This window comes from Amblyomma americanum, chromosome 9, assembly GCF_052857255.1.
Source record: "Amblyomma americanum isolate KBUSLIRL-KWMA chromosome 9, ASM5285725v1, whole genome shotgun sequence".
NCBI lineage: Eukaryota > Metazoa > Arthropoda > Arachnida > Ixodida > Ixodidae > Amblyomma > Amblyomma americanum.
Genome location: NC_135505.1, coordinates 7,705,911 through 7,731,237, shown reverse-complemented (window position 1 = coordinate 7,731,237; position 25,327 = coordinate 7,705,911).

Genomic DNA, 25,327 nt, shown 5'->3' with positions numbered 1-25,327 from the left:
TACAAGAACGAGCTGCACATCCAGCTACCACTGATTGTAGGACGTATCGAACACGAGCAGGCATTCCATACATGCCTGGTATCAGCGAAGCGTTGTCTCGTGTGTTCTCAAAATACGACTTACGCGTGGCCCACATGCCTGTCAGCAAGCTGCGGAATCAGCTAATGAATGTGAAAGACCGACTACCAAATGAGCAGTTTCCAGGAGTCGTCTACAAAATACCATGCCTGAACTGCAATCATGCCTACATCGGAGAGACAGGGAAGTTCTCAAGACGTATAAAGGACCACCAACGTGATGTAAAAAACAAAAAGCATGCCACAAATGCGCTGGCGGGTCATGCACACGACACTGGCCACCAGATTGACTGGGGCAATGCCTCCATCTTATCTAAGGAAAGAAACCTGACGACGCGCCTTCTGCTGGAATCGCTATTCATCCAAACATCACAAGCAACATTAAACAAGAACGCTGGCCCCATGCCAGGCATCTACGCCCGATCTCTACGTCACATTCTCCGGATATAAATTCGCCACCGCTCTTGTCCTGCTCACTGTGAACAAGAAACCCGTACGGGTTTCGAAACGTCTTTCTTTTTTCGACTATGGTCAGTGACTGCTACTTCACTTCATTGCATCACCATGCCTGACCAGACGGATTTCCGTCGAACTCTTGACTACATGAACTTTCGGAGCATTTACGGACAAGACGTGGTCACCAAGATTCGTCGCTTTGTTTCACTAACTTCAAGAGTCGCAGCCTTCAAGACCCATCTAGACTTCAACCTGACATGCAGGTGGGAGAACCTGGTACCCAAGTCGCTCCGTCTCAAAACTCCCGTCCACTCCGTCTGGGGCCACCAGATCATTCAACACGCCGAAAGAAAACTGGTACTTGCACGTGTTCAGGAATGCCGGCAGAAGATAAAGCGCCTCGAGACCGACTCGTTTTTCGCGCGGAGGCAGCTCGAATACATTGTCCAAGAGCGCTTTCCGGACGTACAACTGCACGCCAACTACACGGCAGCAGTAAGAGAACGGCATTGCAAGGCATCGCATGAGAAGAAGATTGATGCTCTTCGGATTCCAAGGAAAGAGAACAAAAGACAGGTTGTGGTGAACCTCTCCTCCTACAAGCCAAGCGCAGCTGAAACCTCTGTCCTCTGCCGCGGTTTGAGCTTTAATACAGATCGCCCACCAGAAAAGAAAAAGGTAATCTGTGCGGTTGAGCGTGCGGTAAGCCTTCTACCTATGAACGTCCGAGATGAAGCCCGCACTCGCGCCATTGGCGTTCTCTCGAAGTGGCGGCATAAGCCCCTCTTCTCTGTGGCTGAGAAACGAGCCATACGCGACCTCAGAAGGAACCCGGAGATTGCCATCTTACCGGCAGACAAAGGGAATGCTACCGTCCTGCTCAACCGCAGTGAATACAATGACAAGATGATCGGTTTACTGAACGACGGCACCTACTTGTCTGTACCACGCGATCCTACGGCCAGATTGCAAACAAAATTGCAAGAACTGCTGGCGGGCCTATTTAAGCTCGTGCCCCCGGATAACAAGAAACTTTACTACCGCCTCCTATGCACAAATGGTTCGGCTCCTGCTATATACGGTCTACCGAAGATCCACAAGCCTGGAGTCCCCCTACGCCCGATAGTGGACTTCACAAGGTCGCCACTGTATCGACTTTCGGGCTACCTCCACGAAGTGTTCAGCCCTTTATCCGGAAAGACTAGGACGTACATCGGGAACTCTTCAAATTTTGTTCAGAAACTGCATGACTTGGAATTGGACGCAGAGGACGTAATGGTCTCCTTCGACGTCACGGCACTCTTCACCAGTGTCCCGGTTGACCTAGCCGTTTCCACGTGCGAGGAAGCGTTGGAGAAGGACCGCAATCTGGCAAGTCGTACGCCCTTCGACGTTCCAGAGCTGAGCACACTGCTACGGTTCTGCCTAAGCAATACGTATTTTTCCTTTAATTCAAAATTCTACAGACAGACCCAAGGCACTGCGATGGGCGCTTCCATATCGGTCACCACAGCAAACCTCGTCATGGAAGCACTAGAGGACAAGGTATTGAATGCTTTCACTCCAGCACCCAAGGTCTTCTACCGGTATGTCGACGACTGTTATTGCATATTAAGGAAAGAGGACGCGTCGCGGTTTCTACATGAACTAAACAGTGTTGAACCAAGCTTGAAGTTCACGGCCGAGTTTGAGCAAGAAAACCGCCTTCCCTTCTTGGATGTCCTGGTCGAGCGGAGGGACAATCGCCTTTCCTTCTCTGTGTACAGAAAGCCTACGCACACAGCCCAGTACTTAAATTTTCATTCCAATCATCCAGTTGCGCACAAAGCCTCCGTCGTCACATCACTGACCAAACGTGCGACACGTGTCTGCAAAAGCCGAGAAGATCAAGAAAAGGAGTTAAAAAGAGTGCACGAAGAACTGTCAGCCAACGGTTATCCGAGCCGCTTCATATCAAAGCTACAAGAACGAGCTGCACATCCAGCTACCACTGATTGTAGGACGTATCGAACACGAGCAGGCATTCCATACATGCCTGGTATCAGCGAAGCGTTGTCTCGTGTGTTCTCAAAATACGACTTACGCGTGGCCCACATGCCTGTCAGCAAGCTGCGGAATCAGCTAATGAATGTGAAAGACCGACTACCAAATGAGCAGTTTCCAGGAGTCGTCTACAAAATACCATGCCTGAACTGCAATCATGCCTACATCGGAGAGACAGGGAAGTTCTCAAGACGCATAAAGGACCACCAACGTGATGTAAAAAACAAAAAGCATGCCACAAATGCGCTGGCGGGTCATGCACACGACACTGGCCACCAGATTGACTGGGGCAATGCCTCCATCTTATCTAAGGAAAGAAACCTGACGACGCGCCTTCTGCTGGAATCGCTATTCATCCAAACATCACAAGCAACATTAAACAAGAACGCTGGCCCCATGCCAGGCATCTACGCCCGATCTTTACGTCACATTCTCCGAATATAAATTCGCCACCGCTCTTGTCCTGCTCACTGTGAACAAGAAACCCGTACGGGTTTCGAAACGTCTTTCTTTTTTCGACTATGGTCAGTGACTGCTACTTCACTTCATTGCTATCCATCTTCGGACGCTCAAGAGCCGATTTTGCTCTGGTGAGAACCACCTGATTAGTGCTGTGTAGAGACGATGAGCGAGCAGTTCCCCGAGGCAGAACGCTAGCGCTATCCATCAGCGGACGCTCAAGAGCCGATTTTGCTCTGGTCAGAACCACGTGATTAGTGCTGCATAGAGACGATGAGCAAGCACTTCTCCGGAACCGAGCGCTAGTGCTATCCATCTGCGGACGCTCAAGAGCCGAATTTGCTCTGGTCAGAACCACCTGATTAGTGCTGCGAAGAGACGAAGAGCGAGCAGTTCCCCGAGACAGAGCGCTAGCGCTATCCATCTGCGGAAGCTCAAGAGCCGATTTTGCTCTTGTGAGAACCACATAATTAATGCTGCGTAGAGACGATGAGCGAGCAGTTCTACGAGACAGAGCGCTAGCGCTATCCATCTGCGGACGCTCAAGAGCCGATTTTAATCTGGTCAGAACCACCTGATTAGTGCTGCGTAGAGACGATGAGCGAGCAGTTCCCCAGGACAGAACGCTAGCGCTATCCATCTGCGGACGCTCAAGAGCCGATTTTGCTCTGGTCAGAACCACCTTATTAGTGCTGCGAAGAGACAACAGCGAGCAGTTCCCCGGGACAGAGCGCTAGCGCTATTTATCTGCTGACGCTCAAGAGCCGATTTTGCTCTGCTCAGAACCACCTGATTAGTGCTGCGTAGAGACGATGAGCGAGCAGTTCCCCAGGACAGAACGCTAGCGCTATCCATCTGCGGACGCTCAAGAGCCGATTTTGCTCTGGTGAGAACCACCTTATTAGTGCTGCGAAGAGACGACGAGCGAGCAGTTCCCCGGGACAGAGCGCGAGCGCTATCAATCTGCGGACGCTCAAGAGCCGATTTTGCTGTGGTCAGAACCACCTGAATAGTGCTGCGTAGAGACGATGAGCGAGCAGTTCCCCGAGACAGAGCGCTATCCATCTGCGGACGCTCAAGAGCCGATTTTGCTCTGGTGAAAACCACCTGATTAGTGCTGAATAGAGACGATGAGCGAAAAGTTCCCAGAGACAGAGCGCTATCGCTATCCATCTGAGGACGCTCAAGAGCCGATTTTGCTCTGCTCAGAACCACCTGATTAGTGCTGCATAGAGACGATGAGCGAGCAGTTCCTCGGGACAGAGCGCTGGCGCTATCCATCTGCGGACGCTCAAGAGCCGATTTTAATCTGGTCAGAACCACCTGATTAGTGCTGCGTAGAGACGATGAGCGAGCAGTTCCCCAGGACAGAACGCAAGCGCTATCCATCTGCGGACGCTCAAGAGCCGATTTTGCTCTGGTCAGAACCACCTTATTAGTGCTGCGAAGAGACAACAGCGAGCAGTTCCCCGGGACAGAGCGCTAGCGCTATCCATCTGCGGACGCTCAAGAGCCGATTTTGTTGTGGTCAGAACCACCTGAATAGTGCTGCGTAGAGACGATGAGCGAGCAGTTCCCCGGGACAGAGCGCTAGCGCTATCCATCTGCGGACGCTCGAGCCGATTGTGCTCTGGTCAGAACCACCTGATTAGTGCTGCATAGAGACGATGAGCGAGCAGTTCCCCGGGACAGAGCGCTAGCGCTATCCATCTGCGGACGCTCAAGAGCCGATTTTGCTCTGGTCAGAACCACCTGATTAGTGCTGCGTAGAGAAGATGAGCGAACAGTTCCCCGGGACAGAGCGCTAGCGCTATCCATCTGCGGACGCTCAAGAGTTGATTTTGCTCTGGTCAGAACCACCTGATTAGTGCTGCGTAGAGACGATGAGCGAGCAGTTCCCCGGGACAGAGCGCTAGCGCTATCCATCTGCGGACGCTCAAGAGCCGATTTTGCTCTGGTCAGAACCACCTGATTAGTGCTGCGTAGAGACGATGAGCGAGCAGTTCCCCGGTACAGAGCGCTAGCGCTATCCATCTGCGGACGCTCAAGAGCTGATTTTGCTCTGGTCAGACCAACCTGATTAGTGCTGCGTAGAGACGATGAGCGAACAGTTCCACGAGACAGAGCGCTAGCGCTGTCCATCTGCGGACGCTCAAGAGCCCATTTTGCTCTGGTGAGAACACCTGATTAGTGCTGTGTAGAGACGATGAGCGAGCAGTTCCCCGAGACAGAGCGCTAGCGCTATCCATCTGCGGACGCTCAAGAGCCGATTTTGCTCTGGTCAGAACCACCTGATTAGTGCTGCGTAGATACGATGAGCGAGCATTTCTCCGAGACAGAGCGCAAGCGCTATCCATCTTCGGACGCTCAAGAGCCGATTTTGCTCTGGTGAGAACCACCTGATTAGTGCTGTGTAGAGACGATGAGCGAGCAGTTCCCCGAGGCAGAACGCTAGCGCTATCCATCACCGGACGCTCAAGAGCCGATTTTTCTCTGGTCAGATTCACCTGATTAGTGCTGCATAGAGACGATGAGCGAGCAGTTCCCCGGGACAGAGCGCTGGCGCTATCCATCTGCGGACGCTCAAGAGCCGATTTTGCTCCGGTCAGAACCACCTGATTAGTGCTGCGTAGAGACGATGAGCGAGCAGTTCCCCGGGACAGAGCGCTAGCGCTATCCATCTCCATCTGCGGACGCTCAAGAGCTGATTTTGCTCTGGTCAGAACGACGTGATTAGTGCTGCATAGAGACGATGAGCGAAAAGTTCCCAGAGACAGAGCGCTATTGCTATCCATCTGAGGACGCTCAAGAGCCGATTTTGCTCTGCTCAGAACCACCTGATTAGTGCTGCATAGAGACGATGAGCGAGCAGTTCCTCGGGACAGAGCGCTGGCGCTATCCATCTGCGGACGCTCAAGAGCCGATTTTGCTCTGGTCAGCACCACCTTATTAGTGCTGCGAAGAGACGATGAGCGAGCAGTTCCCCGGGACAGAGCGCTAGCGCTATTTATCTGCGGACGCTCAAGAGCCGATTTTGCTCTGCTCAGAACCTCCTGATTAGTGCTGCGTAGAGACGATGAGCGAGCAGTTCCCCAGGACAGAACGCTAGCGCTATCCATCTGCGGACGCTCAAGAGCCGATTTTGCTCTGGTCAGAACCACCTTATTAGTGCTGCGAAGAGACGACGAGCGAGCAGTTCCCCGGGACAGAGCGCGAGCGCTATCAATCTGCGGACGCTCAAGAGCCGATTTTGCTGTGGTCAGAACCACCTGAATAGTGCTGCGTAGAGACGATGAGCGAGCAGTTCCCCGAGACAGAGCGCTATCCATCTGCGGACGCTCAAGAGCCGATTTTGCTCTGGTGAAAACCACCTGATTAGTGCTGAATAGAGACGATGAGCGAAAAGTTCCCAGAGACAGAGCGCTATCGCTATCCATCTGAGGACGCTCAAGAGCCGATTTTGCTCTGCTCAGAACCACCTGATTAGTGCTGCATAGAGACGATGAGCGAGCAGTTCCTCGGGACAGAGCGCTGGCGCTATCCATCTGCGGAACCTCAAGAGCCGATTTTAATCTGGTCAGAACCACCTGATTAGTGCTGCGTAGAGACGATGAGCGAGCAGTTCCCCAGGACAGAACGCTAGCGCTATCCATCTGCGGACGCTCAAGAGCCGATTTTGCTCTGGTCAGAACCACCTTATTAGTGCTGCGAAGAGAGAACAGCGAGCAGTTCCCCGGGACAGAGCGCTAGCGCTATCCATCTGCGGACGCTCAAGAGCCGATTTTGTTGTGGTCAGAACCACCTGAATAGTGCTGCGTAGAGACGATGAGCGAGCAGTTCCCCGGGACAGAGCGCTAGCGCTATCCATCTGCGGACGCTCGAGCCGATTTTGCTCTGGTCAGAACCACCTGATTAGTGCTGCATAGAGACGATGAGCGAGCAGTTCCCCGGGACAGAGCGCTAGCGCTATCCATCTGCGGACGCTCAAGAGCCGATTTTGCTCTGGTCTGAACCACCTGATTAGTGCTGCGTAGAGACGATGACCGACCAGTTCCCCGAGACAGAGCGCTAGCGCTATCCATCTGCGGACGCTCAAGAGCTGATTTTGCTCTGGTCAGAACCACGTGAATAGTGCTGCATAGAGACGATGACCAAGCACTTCCCCGGAACAGAGCGCTAGTGCTATCCATCTGCGGACGCTCAAGAGCCGAATTTGCTCTGGTCAGAACCACCTGATTAGTGCTGCGCAGAGACGATGAGCGAGCAGTTCCCCGAGACAGAGCGCTAGCGCTATCCATCTGCGGACGCTCACAGAGCCGAGTTTGCTCTGGTGAGAACCATCTGATTAGTGCTGCGTAGAGACGATGAGCGAGCAGTTCCACGAGACAGAGCGCTAGCGCTATCCATCTGCGGAAGCTCAAGAGCCGATTTTGCTCTTGTCAGAACCACCTGATTAGTGCTGCGCAGAGACGATGAGCGAGCAGTTCCCCGAGACAGAGCGCTAGCGCTATCCATCTGCGGACGCTCAAGAGCCGATTTTGCTCTGGTGACAACCACCTGATTAGTGCTGCGTAGAGACGATGAGCGAGCAGTTCCACGAGACAGAGCGCTAGCGATATCAATCTGCGGAAGCTCAAGAGCCCATTTTGCTCTGGTGAGAACCACCTGATTAGTGCTGTGTAGAGACGATGAGCGAGCAGTTCCCCGAGACAGAGCGCTAGCGCTATCCATCTGCGGACGCTCAAGAGCCGATTTTGCTCTGGTCAGAACCACCTGATTAGTGCTGCGTAGATACGATGAGCGAGCATTTCTCCGAGACAGAGCGCAAGCGCTATCCATCTTGGAGTCAAGAGTTCGACGGAAATCCGTCTGGTCAGGCATGGTGATGCAATGTGAAGTAGCAACCTCTCCTCCTACAAGCCAAGCGCAGCTGAAACCTCTGTCCTCTGCCGCGGTTTGAGCTTTAATACAGATCGCCCACCAGAAAAGAAAAAGGTAATCTGTGCGGTTGAGCGTGCGGTAAGCCTTCTACCTATGAACGTCCGAGATGAAGCCCGCACTCGCGCCATTGGCGTTCTCTCGAAGTGGCGGCATAAGCCCCTCTTCTCTGTGGCTGAGAAACGAGCCATACGCGACCTCAGAAGGAACCCGGAGATTGCCATCTTACCGGCAGACAAAGGGAATGCTACCGTCCTGCTCAACCGCAGTGAATACAATGACAAGATGATCGGTTTACTGAACGACGGCACCTACTTGTCTGTACCACGCGATCCTACGGCCAGATTGCAAACAAAATTGCAAGAACTGCTGGCGGGCCTATTTAAGCTCGTGCCCCCGGATAACAAGAAACTTTATTACCGCCTCCTATGCACAAATGGTTCGGCTCCTGCTATATACGGTCTACCGAAGATCCACAAGCCTGGAGTCCCCCTACGCCCGATAGTGGACTTCACAAGGTCGCCACTGTATCGACTTTCGGGGTACCTCCACGAAGTGTTCAGCCCTTTATCCGGAAAGACTAGGACGTACATCGGGAACTCTTCAAATTTTGTTCAGAAACTGCATGACTTGGAATTGGACGCAGAGGACGTAATGGTCTCCTTCGACGTCACGGCACTCTTCACCAGTGTCCCGGTTGACCTAGCCGTTTCCACGTGCGAGGAAGCGTTGGAGAAGGACCGCAATCTGGCAAGTCGTACGCCCTTCGACGTTCCAGAGCTGAGCACACTGCTACGGTTCTGCCTAAGCAATACGTATTTTTCCTTTAATTCAAAATTCTACAGACAGACCCAAGGCACTGCGATGGGCGCTTCCATATCGGTCACCACAGCAAACCTCGTCATGGAAGCACTAGAGGACAAGGTATTGAATGCTTTCACTCCAGCACCCAAGGTCTTCTACCGGTATGTCGACGACTGTTTTTGCATATTAAGGAAAGAGGACGCGTCGCGGTTTCTACATGAACTAAACAGTGTTGAACCAAGCTTGAAGTTCACGGCCGAGTTTGAGCAAGAAAACCGCCTTCCCTTCTTGGATGTCCTGGTCGAGCGGAGGGACAATCGCCTTTCGTTCTCTGTGTACAGAAAGCCTACGCACGCAGCCCAGTACTTAAATTTTCATTCCAATCATCCAGTTGCGCACAAAGCCTCCGTCGTCACATCACTGACCAAACGTGCGACACGTGTCTGCAAAAGCCGAGAAGATCAAGAAAAGGAGTTAAAAAGAGTGCACGAAGAACTGTCAGCCAACGGTTATCCGAGCCGCTTCATATCAAAGCTACAAGAACGAGCTGCACATCCAGCTACCACTGATTGTAGGACGTATCGAACACGAGCAGGCATTCCATACATGCCTGGTATCAGCGAAGCGTTGTCTCGTGTGTTCTCAAAATACGACTTACGCGTGGCCCACATGCCTGTCAGCAAGCTGCGGAATCAGCTAATGAATGTGAAAGACCGACTACCAAATGAGCAGTTTCCAGGAGTCGTCTACAAAATACCATGCCTGAACTGCAATCATGCCTACATCGGAGAGACAGGGAAGTTCTCAAGACGTATAAAGGACCACCAACGTGATGTAAAAAACAAAAAGCATGCCACAAATGCGCTGGCGGGTCATGCACACGACACTGGCCACCAGATTGACTGGGGCTATGCCTCCATCTTATCTAAGGAAAGAAACCTGACGACGCGCCTTCTGCTGGAATCGCTATTCATCCAAACATCACAAGCAACATTAAACAAGAACGCTGGCCCCATGCCAGGCATCTACGCCCGATCTTTACGTCACATTCTCCGGATATAAATTCGCCACCGCTCTTGTCCTGCTCACTGTGAACAAGAAACCCGTACGGGTTTCGAAACGTCTTTCTTTTTTCGACTATGGTCAGTGACTGCTACTTCACTTCATTGCATCACCATGCCTGACCAGACGGATTTCCGTCGAACTCTTGACTACATGAACTTTCGGAGCATTTATGGACAAGACGTGGTCACCAAGATTCGTCGCTTTGTTTCACTAACTTCAAGAGTCGCAGCCTTCAAGATCCATCTAGACTTCAACCTGACATGCAGGTGGGAGAACCTGGTACCCAAGTCGCTCCGTCTCAAAACTCCCGTCCACTCCGTCTGGGGCCACCAGATCATTCAACACGCCGAAAGAAAACTGGTACTTGCACGTGTTCAGGAATGCCGGCAGAAGATAAAGCGCCTCGAGACCGACTCGTTTTTCGCGCGGAGGCAGCTCGAATACATTGTCCAAGAGCGCTTTCCGGACGTACAACTGCACGCCAACTACACGGCAGCAGTAAGAGAACGGCATTGCAAGGCATCGCATGAGAAGAAGATTGATGCTCTTCGGATTCCAAGGAAAGAGAACAAAAGACAGGTTGTGGTGAACCTCTCCTCCTACAAGCCAAGCGCAGCTGAAACCTCTGTCCTCTGCCGCGGTTTGAGCTTTAATACAGATCGCCCACCAGAAAAGAAAAAGGTAATCTGTGCGGTTGAGCGTGCGGTAAGCCTTCTACCTATGAACGTCCGAGATGAAGCCCGCACTCGCGCCATTGGCGTTCTCTCGAAGTGGCGGCATAAGCCCCTCTTCTCTGTGGCTGAGAAACGAGCCATACGCGACCTCAGAAGGAACCCGGAGATTGCCATCTTACCGGCAGACAAAGGGAATTCTACCGTCCTGCTCAACCGCAGTGAATACAATGACAAGATGATCGGTTTACTGAACGACGGCACCTACTTGTCTGTACCACGCGATCCTACGGCCAGATTGCAAACAAAATTGCAAGAACTGCTGGCGGGCCTATTTAAGCTCGTGACCCCGGATAACAAGAAACTTTACTACCGCCTCCTATGCACAAATGGTTCGGCTCCTGCTATATACGGTCTACCGAAGATCCACAAGCCTGGAGTCCCCCTACGCCCGATAGTGGACTTCACAAGGTCGCCACTGTATCGACTTTCGGGGTACCTCCACGAAGTGTTCAGCCCTTTATCCGGAAAGACTAGGACGTACATCGGGAACTCTTCAAATTTTGTTCAGAAACTGCATGACTTGGAATTGGACGCAGAGGACGTAATGGTCTCCTTCGACGTCACGGCACTCTTCACCAGTGTCCCGGTTGACCTAGCCGTTTCCACGTGCGAGGAAGCGTTGGAGAAGGACCGCAATCTGGCAAGTCGTACGCCCTTCGACGTTCCAGAGCTGAGCACACTGCTACGGTTCTGCCTAAGCAATACGTATTTTTCCTTTAATTCAAAATTCTACAGACAGACCCAAGGCACTGCGATGGGCGCTTCCATATCGGTCACCACAGCAAACCTCGTCATGGAAGCACTAGAGGACAAGGTATTGAATGCTTTCACTCCAGCACCCAAGGTCTTCTACCGGTATGTCGACGACTGTTTTTGCATATTAAGGAAAGAGGACGCGTCGCGGTTTCTACATGAACTAAACAGTGTTGAACCAAGCTTGAAGTTCACGGCCAAGTTTGAGCAAGAAAACCGCCTTCCCTTCTTGGATGTCCTGGTCGAGCGGAGGGACAATCGCCTTTCGTTCTCTGTGTACAGAAAGCCTACGCACACAGCCCAGTACTTAAATTTTCATTCCAATCATCCAGTTGCGCACAAAGCCTCCGTCGTCACATCACTGACCAAACGTGCGACACGTGTCTGCAAAAGCCGAGAAGATCAAGAAAAGGAGTTAAAAAGAGTGCACGAAGAACTGTCAGCCAACGGTTATCCGAGCCGCTTCATATCAAAGCTACAAGAACGAGCTGCACATCCAGCTACCACTGATTGTAGGACGTATCGAACACGAGCAGGCATTCCATACATGCCTGGTATCAGCGAAGCGTTGTCTCGTGTGTTCTCAAAATACGACTTACGCGTGGCCCACATGCCTGTCAGCAAGCTGCAGAATCAGCTAATGAATGTGAAAGACCGACTACCAAATGAGCAGTTTCCAGGAGTCGTCTACAAAATACCATGCCTGAACTGCAATCATGCCTACATCGGAGAGACAGGGAAGTTCTCAAGACGCATAAAGGACCACCAACGTGATGTAAAAAACAAAAAGCATGCCACAAATGCGCTGGCGGGTCATGCACACGACACTGGCCACCAGATTGACTGGGGCAATGCCTCCATCTTATCTAAGGAAAGAAACCTGACGACGCGCCTTCTGCTGGAATCGCTATTCATCCAAACATCACAAGCAACATTAAACAAGAACGCTGGCCCCATGCCAGGCATCTACGCCCGATCTTTACGTCACATTCTCCGAATATAAATTCGCCACCGCTCTTGTCCTGCTCACTGTGAACAAGAAACCCGTACGGGTTTCGAAACGTCTTTCTTTTTTCGACTATGGTCAGTGACTGCTACTTCACTTCATTGCTATCCATCTTCGGACGCTCAAGAGCCGATTTTGCTCTGGTGAGAACCACCTGATTAGTGCTGTGTAGAGACGATGAGCGAGCAGTTCCCCGAGGCAGAACGCTAGCGCTATCCATCAGCGGACGCTCAAGAGCCGATTTTGCTCTGGTCAGAACCACGTGATTAGTGCTGCATAGAGACGATGAGCAAGCACTTCTCCGGAACCGAGCGCTAGTGCTATCCATCTGCGGACGCTCAAGAGCCGAATTTGCTCTGGTCAGAACCACCTGATTAGTGCTGCGAAGAGACGAAGAGCGAGCAGTTCCCCGAGACAGAGCGCTAGCGCTATCCATCTGCGGAAGCTCAAGAGCCGATTTTGCTCTTGTGAGAACCACATGATTAATGCTGCGTAGATACGATGAGCGAGCAGTTGCCCGAGGCAGAGCGCTAGCGCTATCCATCTGCGGACGCTCAAGAGCCCATTTTGCTCTGGTGAGAACCACCTGATTAGTGCTGCGTAGAGACGATGAGCGAGCAGTCCTACGAGACAGAGCGCTAGCGCTATCCATCTGCGGAAGCTCAAGAGCCGATTTTGCTCTTGTCAAAACCACCTGATTAGTGCTGTGCAGAGACGATGAGCGAGCAGTTCCCCGAGACAGAGCGCTAGCGCTATCCATCTGCGGACGCTCAAGAGCCGATTTTGCTGTGGTGAGAACCACCTGATTAGTGCTGCGTAGAGACGATGAGTGAGCAGTTCCACGAGACAGAGCGCTAGCGCTATCCATCTGCGGACGCTCAAGAGCCCATTTTGCTCTGGTGAGAACCACCTAATTAGTGCTGCCTAGAGACGATGAGCGAGGAGTTCCCCGAGACAGAGCGCTAGCGCTATCCATCTGCGGACGCTCAAGAGCCCATTTTGCTCTGGTGAGAACCACGTGATTAGTGCTGCGTAGAGACGATGAGCGAGCAGTTCCCTGAGACAGAGCGCTAGCGCTATCCATCTGCGGACGCTCAAGAGCCGATTTTGCTCTGGTCAGAACCACCTGATTTGTGCTGCGTAGAGACGATGAGCGAGCAGTTCCCCGGGACAGAGCGCTAGCGCTATCCATCTGCGGACGCTCTAGAGCTGATTTTGCTCTGGTCAGAACCACGTGATTAGTACTGCATAGAGACGACGAGCGAGCAGTTCCCCGGGACAGAGCGCTAGCGCTATTTATCTGCGGACGCTCAAGAGCCGATTTTGCTCTGCTCAGAACCACCTGATTATAGTGCTGCATATAGACGATGAGCGAGCAGTTCCTCGGGACAGAGCGCTGGCGCTATCCATCTGCGGACGCTCACAGAGCCGAGTTTGCTCTGGTGAGAACCACCTGATTAGTGCTGCGTAGAGACGATGAGCGAGCATTTCCCCGAGACAGAGCGCAAGCGCTATCCATCTTGGGACGCTCAAGAGCCGATTTTGCTCTGGTCAGAACCACCTTATTAGTGCTGCGAAGAGACGACGAGCGAGCAGTTCCCCGGGACAGAGCGCTAGCGCTATTTATCTGCGGACGCTCAAGAGCCGATTTTGCTCTGCTCAGAACCACCTGATTAGTGCTGCGTAGAGACGATGAGCGAGCAGTTCCCCAGGACAGAACGCTAGAGCTATCCATTTGCGGACGCTCAAGAGCCGATTTTGCTCTGGTCAGAACCACCTGATTAGTGCTGCGTAGAGACAATAAGCGAGCAGTTCCCCAGGACAGAACGCTAGCGCTATCCATCTGCGGACGCTCAAGAGCCGATTTTGCTCTGGTCAGCACCACCTTATTAGTGCTGCGAAGAGACGACGAGCGAGCAGTTCCCCGGGACAGAGCGCTAGCGCTATTTATCTGCTGACGCTCAAGAGCCGATTTTGCTCTGCTCAGAACCACCTGATTAGTGCTGCGTAGAGACGATGAGCGAGCAGTTCCCCAGGACAGAACGCTAGCGCTATCCATCTGCGGACGCTCAAGAGCCGATTTTGCTCTGTTGAGAACCACCTTATTAGTGCTGCGAAGAGACGACGAGCGAGCAGTTCCCCGGGACAGAGCGCGAGCGCTATCAATCTGCGGACGCTCAAGAGCCGATTTTGCTGTGGTCAGAACCACCTGAATAGTGCTGCGTAGAGACGATGAGCGAGCAGTTCCCCGAGACAGAGCGCTATCCATCTGCGGACGCTCAAGAGCCGATTTTGCTCTGGTGAAAACCACCTGATTAGTGCTGAATAGAGACGATGAGCGAAAAGTTCCCAGAGACAGAGCGCTATCGCTATCCATCTGAGGACGCTCAAGAGCCGATTTTGCTCTGCTCAGAACCACCTGATTAGTGCTGCATAGAGACGATGAGCGAGCAGTTCCTCGGGACAGAGCGCTGGCGCTATCCATCTGCGGACGCTCAAGAGCCGATTTTAATCTGGTCAGAACCACCTGATTAGTGCTGCGTAGAGACGATGAGCGAGCAGTTCCCCAGGACAGAACGCTAGCGCTATCCATCTGCGGACGCTCAAGAGCCGATTTTGCTCTGGTCAGAACCACCTTATTAGTGCTGCGAAGAGACAACAGCGAGCAGTTCCCCGGGACAGAGCGCTAGCGCTATCCATCTGCGGACGCTCAAGAGCCGATTTTGTTGTGGTCAGAACCACCTGAATAGTGCTGCGTAGAGACGATGAGCGAGCAGTTCCCCGGGACAGAGCGCTAGCGCTATCCATCTGCGGACGCTCGAGCCGATTGTGCTCTGGTCAGAACCACCTGATTAGTGCTGCATAGAGACGATGAGCGAGCAGTTCCCCGGGACAGAGCGCTAGCGCTATCCATCTGCGGACGCTCAAGAGCCGATTTTGCTCTGGTCCGAACCACCTGATTAGTGCTGCGTAGAGACGATGAGCGAACAGTTCCCCGGGACAGAGCGCTAGCGCTATCCATCTGCGGACGCTCAAGAGTTGATTTTGCTCTGGTCAGAACCACCTGATTAGTGCTGCGTAGAGACGATGAGCGAGCAGTTCCCCGGGACAGAGCGCTAGCGCTATCCATCTGCGGACGCTCAAGAGCCGATTTTGCTCTGGTCAGAACCACCTGATTAGTGCTGCGTAGAGACGATGAGCGAGCAGTTCCCCGGGACAGAGCGCTAGCGCTATCCATCTGCGGACGCTCAAGAGCTGATTTTGCTCTGGTCAGACCAACCTGATTAGTGCTGCGTAGAGACGATGAGCGAACAGTTCCCCGGGACAGAGCGCTAGCGCTATCCATCTGCGGACGCTCAAGAGCCGATTTTGCTCTGGTCAGAACCACCTGATTAGTGCTGCATAGAGACGATGAGCAAGCACTTCCCCGGAACAGAGCGCTAGTGCTATCCATCTGCGGACGCTCAAGAGCCGAATTTGCTCTGGTCAGAACCACCTGATTAGTGCTGCGCAGAGACGATGAGCGAGCAGTTCCCCGAGACAGAGCGCTAGCGCTATCCATCTGCGGACGCTCACAGAGCCGTGTTTGCTCTGGTGAGAACCACCTGATTAGTGCTGCGTAGAGACGATGAGCGAGCAGTTCCACGAGACAGAGCGCTAGCGCTATCCATCTGCGGAAGCTCAAGAGCCGATTTTGCTCTTGTCAGAACCACCTGATTAGTGCTGCGCAGAGACGATGAGCGAGCAGTTCCCCGAGACAGAGCGCTAGCGCTATCCATCTGCGGACGCTCAAGAGCCGATTTTGCTCTGGTGACAACCACCTGATTAGTGCTGCGTAGAGACGATGAGCGAGCAGTTCCACGAGACAGAGCGCTAGCGATATCAATCTGCGGACGCTCACAGAGCCGAGTTTGCTCTGGTGAGAACCACCTGATTAGTGCTGCGTAGAGACGATGAGCGAGCAGTTCCCCGGGACAGAACGCTAGCGCTATCCATCTGCGGAAGCTCAAGAGCCGATTTTGCTCTGGTCAGAACCACATTATTAGTGCTGCGAAGAGACAACAGCGAGCAGTTCCCCGGGACAGAGCGCTAGCGCTATCCATCTGCGGACGCTCAAGAGCCGATTTTGTTGTGGTCAGAACCACCTGAATAGTGCTGCGTAGAGACGATGAGCGAGCAGTTCCCCGGGACAGAGCGCTAGCGCTATCCATCTGCGGACGCTCGAGCCGATTTTGCTCTGGTCAGAACCACCTGATTAGTGCTGCATAGAGACGATGAGCGAGCAGTTCCCCGGGACAGAGCGCTAGCGCTATCCATCTGCGGACGCTCAAGAGCCGATTTTGCTCTGGTCAGAACCACCTGATTAGTGCTGCGTAGAGACGATGAGCGACCAGTTCCCCGGGACAGAGCGCTAGCGCTATCCATCTGCGGACGCTCAAGAGCTGATTTTGCTCTGGTCAGAACCACGTGAATAGTGCTGCATAGAGACGATGAGCAAGCACTTCCCCGGAACAGAGCGCTAGTGCTATCCATCTGCGGACGCTCCAGAGCCGAATTTGCTCTGGTCAGAACCACCTGATTAGTGCTGCGTAGAGACGATGAGCGAGCAGTTCCACGAGACAGAGCGCTAGCGCTATCCATCTGCGGAAGCTCAAGAGCCGATTTTGCTCTTGTCAGAACCACCTGATTAGTGCTGCGCAGAGACGATGAGCGAGCAGTTCCCCGAGACAGAGCGCTAGCGCTATCCATCTGCGGACGCTCAAGAGCCGATTTTGCTCTGGTGACAACCACCTGATTAGTGCTGCGTAGAGACGATGAGCGAGCAGTTCCACGAGACAGAGCGCTAGCGATATCAATCTGCGGACGCTCAAGTGCCCATTTTGCTCTGGTGAGAACCACCTGATTAGTGCTGTGTAGAGACGATGAGCGAGCAGTTCCCCGAGACAGAGCGCTAGCGCTATCCATCTGCGGACGCTCAAGAGCCGATTTTGCTCTGGTCAGAACCACCTGATTAGTGCTGCGTAGATACGATGAGCGAGCATTTCTCCGAGACAGAGCGCAAGCGCTATCCATCTTCGGACGCTCAAGAGCCGATTTTGCTCTGGTGAGAACCACCTGATTAGTGCTGTGTAGAGACGATCAGCGAGCAGTTCCCCGAGGCAGAACGCTAGCGCTATCCATCTGCGGACGCTCAAGAGCCGATTTTGCTCTGGTCAGAACCACCTGATTAGTGCTGCGTAGATACGATGAGCGAGCATTTCTCCGAGACAGAGCGCAAGCGCTATCCATCTTCGGACGCTCAAGAGCCGATTTTGCTCTGGTGAGAACCACCTGATTAGTGCTGTGTAGAGACGATGAGCGAGCAGTTCCCCGAGACAGAGCGCTAGCGCTATCCATCTGCGGACGCTCAAGAGCCGATTTTGCTCTGGTCAGAACCACCTGATTAGTGCTGTGTAGAGACGATGAGCGAGCAGTTCCCCGAGGCAGAGTGCTAGCGCTATCCATCAGCGGACGCTCAAGAGCCGATTTTGCTCTGCTCAGAACCACCTGATTAGTGCTGCATAGAGACGATGAGCGAGCAGTTCCCCGGGACAGAGCGCTGGCGCTATCCATCTGCGGACGCTGAAGAGCCGATTTTGCTCTGGTCAGAACCACCTTATTAGTGCTGCGAAGAGACGACGAGCGAGCAGTTCCCCGGGACAGAGCGCGAGCGCTATCAATCTGCGGACGCTCAAGAGCCGATTTTGCTGTGGTCAGAACCACCTGAATAGTGCTGCGTAGAGACGATGAGCGAGCAGTTCCCCGAGACAGAGCGCTATCCATCTGCGGACGCTCAAGAGCCGATTTTGCTCTGGTGAAAACCACCTGATTAGTGCTGAATAGAGACGATGAGCGAAAAGTTCCCAGAGACAGAGCGCTATCGCTATCCATCTGAGGACGCTCAAGAGCCGATTTTGCTCTGCTCAGAACCACCTGATTAGTGCTGCGTAGAGACGATGAGCGAGCAGTTCCCCGGGACAGAACGCTAGCGCTATCCATCTGCGGAAGCTCAAGAGCCGATTTTGCTCTGGTCAGAACCACATTATTAGTGCTGCGAAGAGACAACAGCGAGCAGTTCCCCGGGACAGAGCGCTAGCGCTATCCATCTGCGGACGCTCAAGAGCCGATTTTGTTGTGGTCAGAACCACCTGAATAGTGCTGCGTAGAGACGATGAGCGAGCAGTTCCCCGGGACAGAGCGCTAGCGCTATCCATCTGCGGACGCTCGAGCCGATTTTGCTCTGGTCAGAACCACCTGATTAGTGCTGCATAGAGACGATGAGCGAGCAGTTCCCCGGGACAGAGCGCTAGCGCTATCCATCTGCGGACGCTCAAGAGCCGATTTTGCTCTGGTCAGAACCACCTGATTAGTGCTGCGTAGAGACGATGAGCGACCAGTTCCCCGGGACAGAGCGCTAGCGCTATCCATCTGCGGACGCTCAAGAGCTGATTTTGCTCTGGTCAGAACCACGTGAATAGTGCTGCATAGAGACGATGAGCAAGCACTTCCCCGGAACAGAGCGCTAGTGCTATCCATCTGCGGACGCTCCAGAGCCGAATTTGCTCTGGTCAGAACCACCTGATTAGTGCTGCGTAGAGACGATGAGCGAGCAGTTCCACGAGACAGAGCGCTAGCGCTATCCATCTGCGGAAGCTCAAGAGCCGATTTTGCTCTTGTCAGAACCACCTGATTAGTGCTGCGCAGAGACGATGAGCGAGCAGTTCCCCGAGACAGAGCGCTAGCGCTATCCATCTGCGGACGCTCAAGAGCCGATTTTGCTCTGGTGACAACCACCTGATTAGTGCTGCGTAGAGACGATGAGCGAGCAGTTCCACGAGACAGAGCGCTAGCGATATCAATCTGCGGACGCTCAAGTGCCCATTTTGCTCTGGTGAGAACCACCTGATTAGTGCTGTGTAGAGACGATGAGCGAGCAGTTCCCCGAGACAGAGCGCTAGCGCTATCCATCTGCGGACGCTCAAGAGCCGATTTTGCTCTGGTCAGAACCACCTGATTAGTGCTGCGTAGATACGATGAGCGAGCATTTCTCCGAGACAGAGCGCAAGCGCTATCCATCTTCGGACGCTCAAGAGCCGATTTTGCTCTGGTGAGAACCACCTGATTAGTGCTGTGTAGAGACGATCAGCGAGCAGTTCCCCGAGGCAGAACGCTAGCGCTATCCATCTGCGGACGCTCAAGAGCCGATTTTGCTCTGGTCAGAACCACCTGATTAGTGCTGCGTAGATACGATGAGCGAGCATTTCTCCGAGACAGAGCGCAAGCGCTATCCATCTTCGGACGCTCAAGAGCCGATTTTGCTCTGGTGAGAACCACCTGATTAGTGCTGTGTAGAGACGATGAGCGAGCAGTTCCCCGAGACAGAGCGCTAGCGCTATCCATCTGCGGACGCTCAAGAGCCGATTTTGCTCTGGTCAGAACCACCTGATTAGTGCTGCGTAGATACGATGCGCGAGCATTTCTCCGAGACAGAGCGCAAGCGCTATCCATCTTCGGACGCTCAAGAGCCGATTTTGCTCTGGTCACATTCACCTGATTAGTGCTGCATAGAGACAATGAGCGAGCAGTTCCCCGGGACAGAGCGCTGGCGCTATCCATCTGCGGACGCTCAAGAGCCGATTTTGCTCCGGTAAGAACCACCTGATTAGTGCTGCGTAGAGACGATGAGCGAGCAGTTCCCCGGGACAGAGCGCTAGCGCTATCCATCTGCGGACGCTCAAGAGCTGATTTTGCTCCGGTCAGAACCACGTGATTAGTGCTGCATAGAGACGATGAGCAAGCACTTCCCCGGAACCGAGCGCTAGTGCTATCCATCTGCGGACGCTCAAGAGCCGAATTTGCTCTGGTCAGAACCACCTGATTAGTGCTGCGAAGAGACGATGAGCGAGCAGTTCCCCGAGACAGAGCGCTAGCGCTATCCATCTGCGGACGCTCACAGAGCCGAGTTTGCTCTGGTGAGAACCACCTGATTAGTGCTGCGTAGAGACGATGAGCGAGCAGTTCCCCGAGACAGAGCGCTATCCATCTGCGAAAGCTCAAGAGCCGATTTTGCTCTTGTGAGAACCACATGATTAATGCTGCGTAGATACGATGAGCGAGCAGTTCCCCGAGACAGAGCGCTAGCGCTATCCATCTGTGGACGCTCAAGAGCCGATTTTGCTCTGGTGACAACCACCTGATTAGTGCTGCGTAGAGACGATGAGCGAGCAGTTCCACGAGACAGAGCGCTAGCGATATCAATCTGCGGACGCTCACAGAGCCGAGTTTGCTCTGGTGAGAACCACCTGATTAGTGCTGCGTAGAGACGATGAGCGAGCATTTCCCCGAGACAGAGCGCAAGCGCTATCCATCTTGGGACGCTCAAGAGCCGATTTTGCTCTGGTCAGAACCACCTTATTAGTGCTGCGAAGAGACGACGAGCGAGCAGTGTCCGGGACAGAGCGCTAGCGCTATCCATCTGCGGACGCTCAAGAGCCGATTTTGCTGTGGTCAGAACCACCTGATTAGTGCTGTGTAGAGACGATGAGCGAGCAGTTCCCCGAGGCAGAGCGCTAGCGCTATCCATCAGCGGACGCTCAAGAGCCGATTTTGCTCTGGTCAGAACCACCTGATTGGTGCTGCATTGAGACGATGAGCGAGCAGTTCCCCGGGACAGAGCGCTGGCGCTATCCATCTGCGGACGCTCAAGAGCCGATTTTGCTCTGGTCAGCACCACCTTATTAGTGCTGCGAAGAGACGACGAGCGAGCAGTTCCCCGGGACAGAGCGCTAGCGCTATTTATCTGCGGACGCTCAAGAGCCGATTTTGCTCTGCTCAGACCCACCTGATTAGTGCTGCGTAGAGGCGATGAGCGAGCAGTTCCCCAGGACAGAACGCTAGCGCTATCCATCTGCGGAAGCTCAAGAGCCGATTTTGCGCTTGTCAGAACCACCTGATTAGTGCTGCGCAGAGACGATGAGCGAGCAGTTCCCCGAGACAGAGCGCTAGCGCTATCCATCTGCGGACGCTCAAGAGCCGATTTTGCTCTGGTGACAACCACCTGATTAGTGCTGCGTAGAGACGATGAGCGAGCAGTTCCACGAGACAGAGCGCTAGCGATATCAATCTGCGGACGCTCAAGTGCCCATTTTGCTCTGGTGAGAACCACCTGATTAGTGCTGTGTAGAGACGATGAGCGAGCAGTTCCCCGAGACAGAGCGCTAGCGCTATCCATCTGCGGACGCTCAAGAGCCGATTTTGCTCTGGTCAGAACCACCTGATTAGAGCTGCGTAGATACGATGAGCGAGCATTTCTCCGAGACAGAGCGCAAGCGCTATCCATCTTCGGACGCTCAAGAGCCGATTTTGCTCTGGTGAGAACCACCTGATTAGTGCTGTGTAGAGACGATGAGCGAGCAGTTCCCCGAGGCAGAACGCTAGCGCTATCCATCTGCGGACGCTCAAGAGCCGATTTTGCTCTGGTCAGAACCACCTGATTAGTGCTGCGTAGATACGATGAGCGAGCATTTCTCCGAGACAGAGCGCAAGCGCTATCCATCTTCGGACGCTCAAGAGCCGATTTTGCTCTGGTGAGAACCACCTGATTAGTGCTGTGTAGAGACGATGAGCGAGCAGTTCCCCGAGGCAGAACGCTAGCGCTATCCATCTGCGGACGCTCAAGAGCCGATTTTGCTCTGGTCAGAACCACCTGATTAGTGCTGCGTAGATACGATGAGCGAGCATTTCTCCGAGACAGGGCGCAAGCGCTATCCATCTTCGGACGCTCAAGAGCCGATTTTGCTCTGGTCAGATTCACCTGATTAGTGCTGCATAGAGACGATGAGCGAGCAGTTCCCCGGGACAGAGCGCTAGCGCTATCCATCTGCGGACGCTCAAGAGCTGATTTTGCTCCGGTCAGAACCACGTGATTAGTGCTGCATAGAGACGATGAGCAAGCACTTCCCCGGAACCGAGCGCTAGTGCTATCCATCTGCGGACGCTCAAGAGCCGAATTTGCTCTGGTCAGAACCACCTGATTAGTGCTGCGAAGAGACGATGAGCGAGCAGTTCCCCGAGACAGAGCGCTAGCGCTATCCATCTGCGGACGCTCACAGAGCCGAGTTTGCTCTGGTGAGAACCACCTGATTAGTGCTGCGTAGAGACGATGAGCGAGCAGTTCCCCGAGACAGAGCGCTATCCATCTGCGGAAGCTCAAGAGCCGATTTTGCTCTTGTGAGAACCACATGATTAATGCTGCGTAGATACGATGAGCGAGCAGTTCCCCGAGACAGAGCGCTAGCGCTATCCATCTGCGGACGCTCAAGAGCCGATTTTGCTGTGGTCAGAACCACCTGATTAGTGCTGTGTAGAGACGATGAGCGAGCAGTTCCCCGAGGCAGAGCGCTAGCGCTATCCATCAGCGGACGCTCAAGAGCCGATTTTGCTCTGGTCAGAACCACCTGATTAGTGCTGCATAGAGACGATGAGCGAGCAGTTCCCCGGGACAGAGCGCTGGCGCTATCCATCTGCGGACGCTCAAGAGCCGATTTTGCTCTGGTCAGCACCACCTTATTAGTGCTGCGAAGAGACGACGAGCGAGCAGTTCCCCGGGACAGAGCGCTAGCGCTATTTATCTGCGGACGCTCAAGAGCCGATTTTGCTCTGCTCAGAACCACCTGATTAGTGCTGCGTAGAGACGATGAGCGAGCAGTTCCCCAGGAAAGAACGCTAGAGCTATCCATCTGCGGACGCTCAAGAGCCGATTTTGCTCTGGTCAGAACCACCTGATTAGTGCTGCGTAGAGACAATAAGCGAGCAGTTCCCCAGGACAGAACGCTAGCGCTATCCATCTGCGGACGCTCAAGAGCCGATTTTGCTCTGGTCAGCACCACCTTATTAGTGCTGCGAAGAGACGACGAGCGAGCAGTTCCCCGGGACAGAGCGCTAGCGCTATTTATCTGCGGACGCTCAAGAGCCGATTTTGCTCTGCTCAGAACCACCTGATTAGTGCTGCGTAGAGACGATGAGCGAGCAGTTCCCCAGGACAGAACTCTAGCGCTATCCATCTGCGGACGCTCAAGAGCCGATTTTGCTCTGGTCAGAACCACCTGATTAGTGCTGCGTAGAGACGATGAGCGAGCAGTTCCACGAGACAGAGCGCTAGCGCTATCCATCTGCGGAAGCTCAAGAGCCGATTTTGCGCTTGTCAGAACCACCTGATTAGTGCTGCGCAGAGACGATGAGCGAGCAGTTCCCCGAGACAGAGCGCTAGCGCTATCCATCTGCGGACGCTCAAGAGCCGATTTTGCTCTGGTGACAACCACCTGATTAGTGCTGCGTAGAGACGATGAGCGAGCAGTTCCACGAGACAGAGCGCTAGCGATATCAATCTGCGGACGCTCAAGTGCCCATTTTGCTCTGGTGAGAACCACCTGATTAGTGCTGTGTAGAGACGATGAGCGAGCAGTTCCCCGAGACAGAGCGCTAGCGCTATCCATCTGCGGACGCTCAAGAGCCGATTTTGCTCTGGTCAGAACCACCTGATTAGAGCTGCGTAGATACGATGAGCGAGCATTTCTCCGAGACAGAGCGCAAGCGCTATCCATCTTCGGACGCTCAAGAGCCGATTTTGCTCTGGTGAGAACCACCTGATTAGTGCTGTGTAGAGACGATGAGCGAGCAGTTCCCCGAGGCAGAACGCTAGCGCTATCCATCTGCGGACGCTCAAGAGCCGATTTTGCTCTGGTCAGAACCACCTGATTAGTGCTGCGTAGATACGATGAGCGAGCATTTCTCCGAGACAGAGCGCAAGCGCTATCCATCTTCGGACGCTCAAGAGCCGATTTTGCTCTGGTGAGAACCACCTGATTAGTGCTGTGTAGAGACGATGAGCGAGCAGTTCCCCGAGGCAGAACGCTAGCGCTATCCATCTGCGGACGCTCAAGAGCCGATTTTGCTCTGGTCAGAACCACCTGATTAGTGCTGCGTAGATACGATGAGCGAGCATTTCTCCGAGACAGAGCGCAAGCGCTATCCATCTTCGGACGCTCAAGAGCCGATTTTGCTCTGGTCAGATTCACCTGATTAGTGCTGCATAGAGACGATGAGCGAGCAGTTCCCCGGGACAGAGCGCTAGCGCTATCCATCTGCGGACGCTCAAGAGCTGATTTTGCTCCGGTCAGAACCACGTGATTAGTGCTGCATAGAGACGATGAGCAAGCACTTCCCCGGAACCGAGCGCTAGTGCTATCCATCTGCGGACGCTCAAGAGCCGAATTTGCTCTGGTCAGAACCACCTGATTAGTGCTGCGAAGAGACGATGAGCGAGCAGTTCCCCGAGACAGAGCGCTAGCGCTATCCATCTGCGGACGCTCACAGAGCCGAGTTTGCTCTGGTGAGAACCACCTGATTAGTGCTGCGTAGAGACGATGAGCGAGCAGTTCCCCGACACAGAGCGCTATCCATCTGCGGAAGCTCAAGAGCCGATTTTGCTCTTGTGAGAACCACATGATTAATGCTGCGTAGATACGATGAGCGAGCAGTTGCCCGAGGCAGAGCGCTAGCGCTATCCATCTGCGGACGCTCAAGAGCCCATTTTGCTCTGGTGAGAACCACCTGATTAGTGCTGCGTAGAGACGATAAAGCGAGCAGTTCTACGAGACAGAGCGCTAGCGCTATCCATCTGCGGAAGCTCAAGAGCCGATTTTGCTCTTGTCAAAACCACCTGATTAGTGCTGCGCAGAGACGATGAGCGAACAGTTCCCCGAGACAGAGCGCTAGCGCTATCCATCTGCGGACGCTCAAGAGCCGATTTTGCTCTGGTGAGAACCACCTGATTAGTGCTGCGTAGAGACGATGAGCGAGCAGTTCCACGAGACAGAGCGCTAGCGCTATCCATCTGCGGACGCTCAAGAGCCCATTTTGCTCTGGTCAGCACCACCTTATTAGTGCTGCGA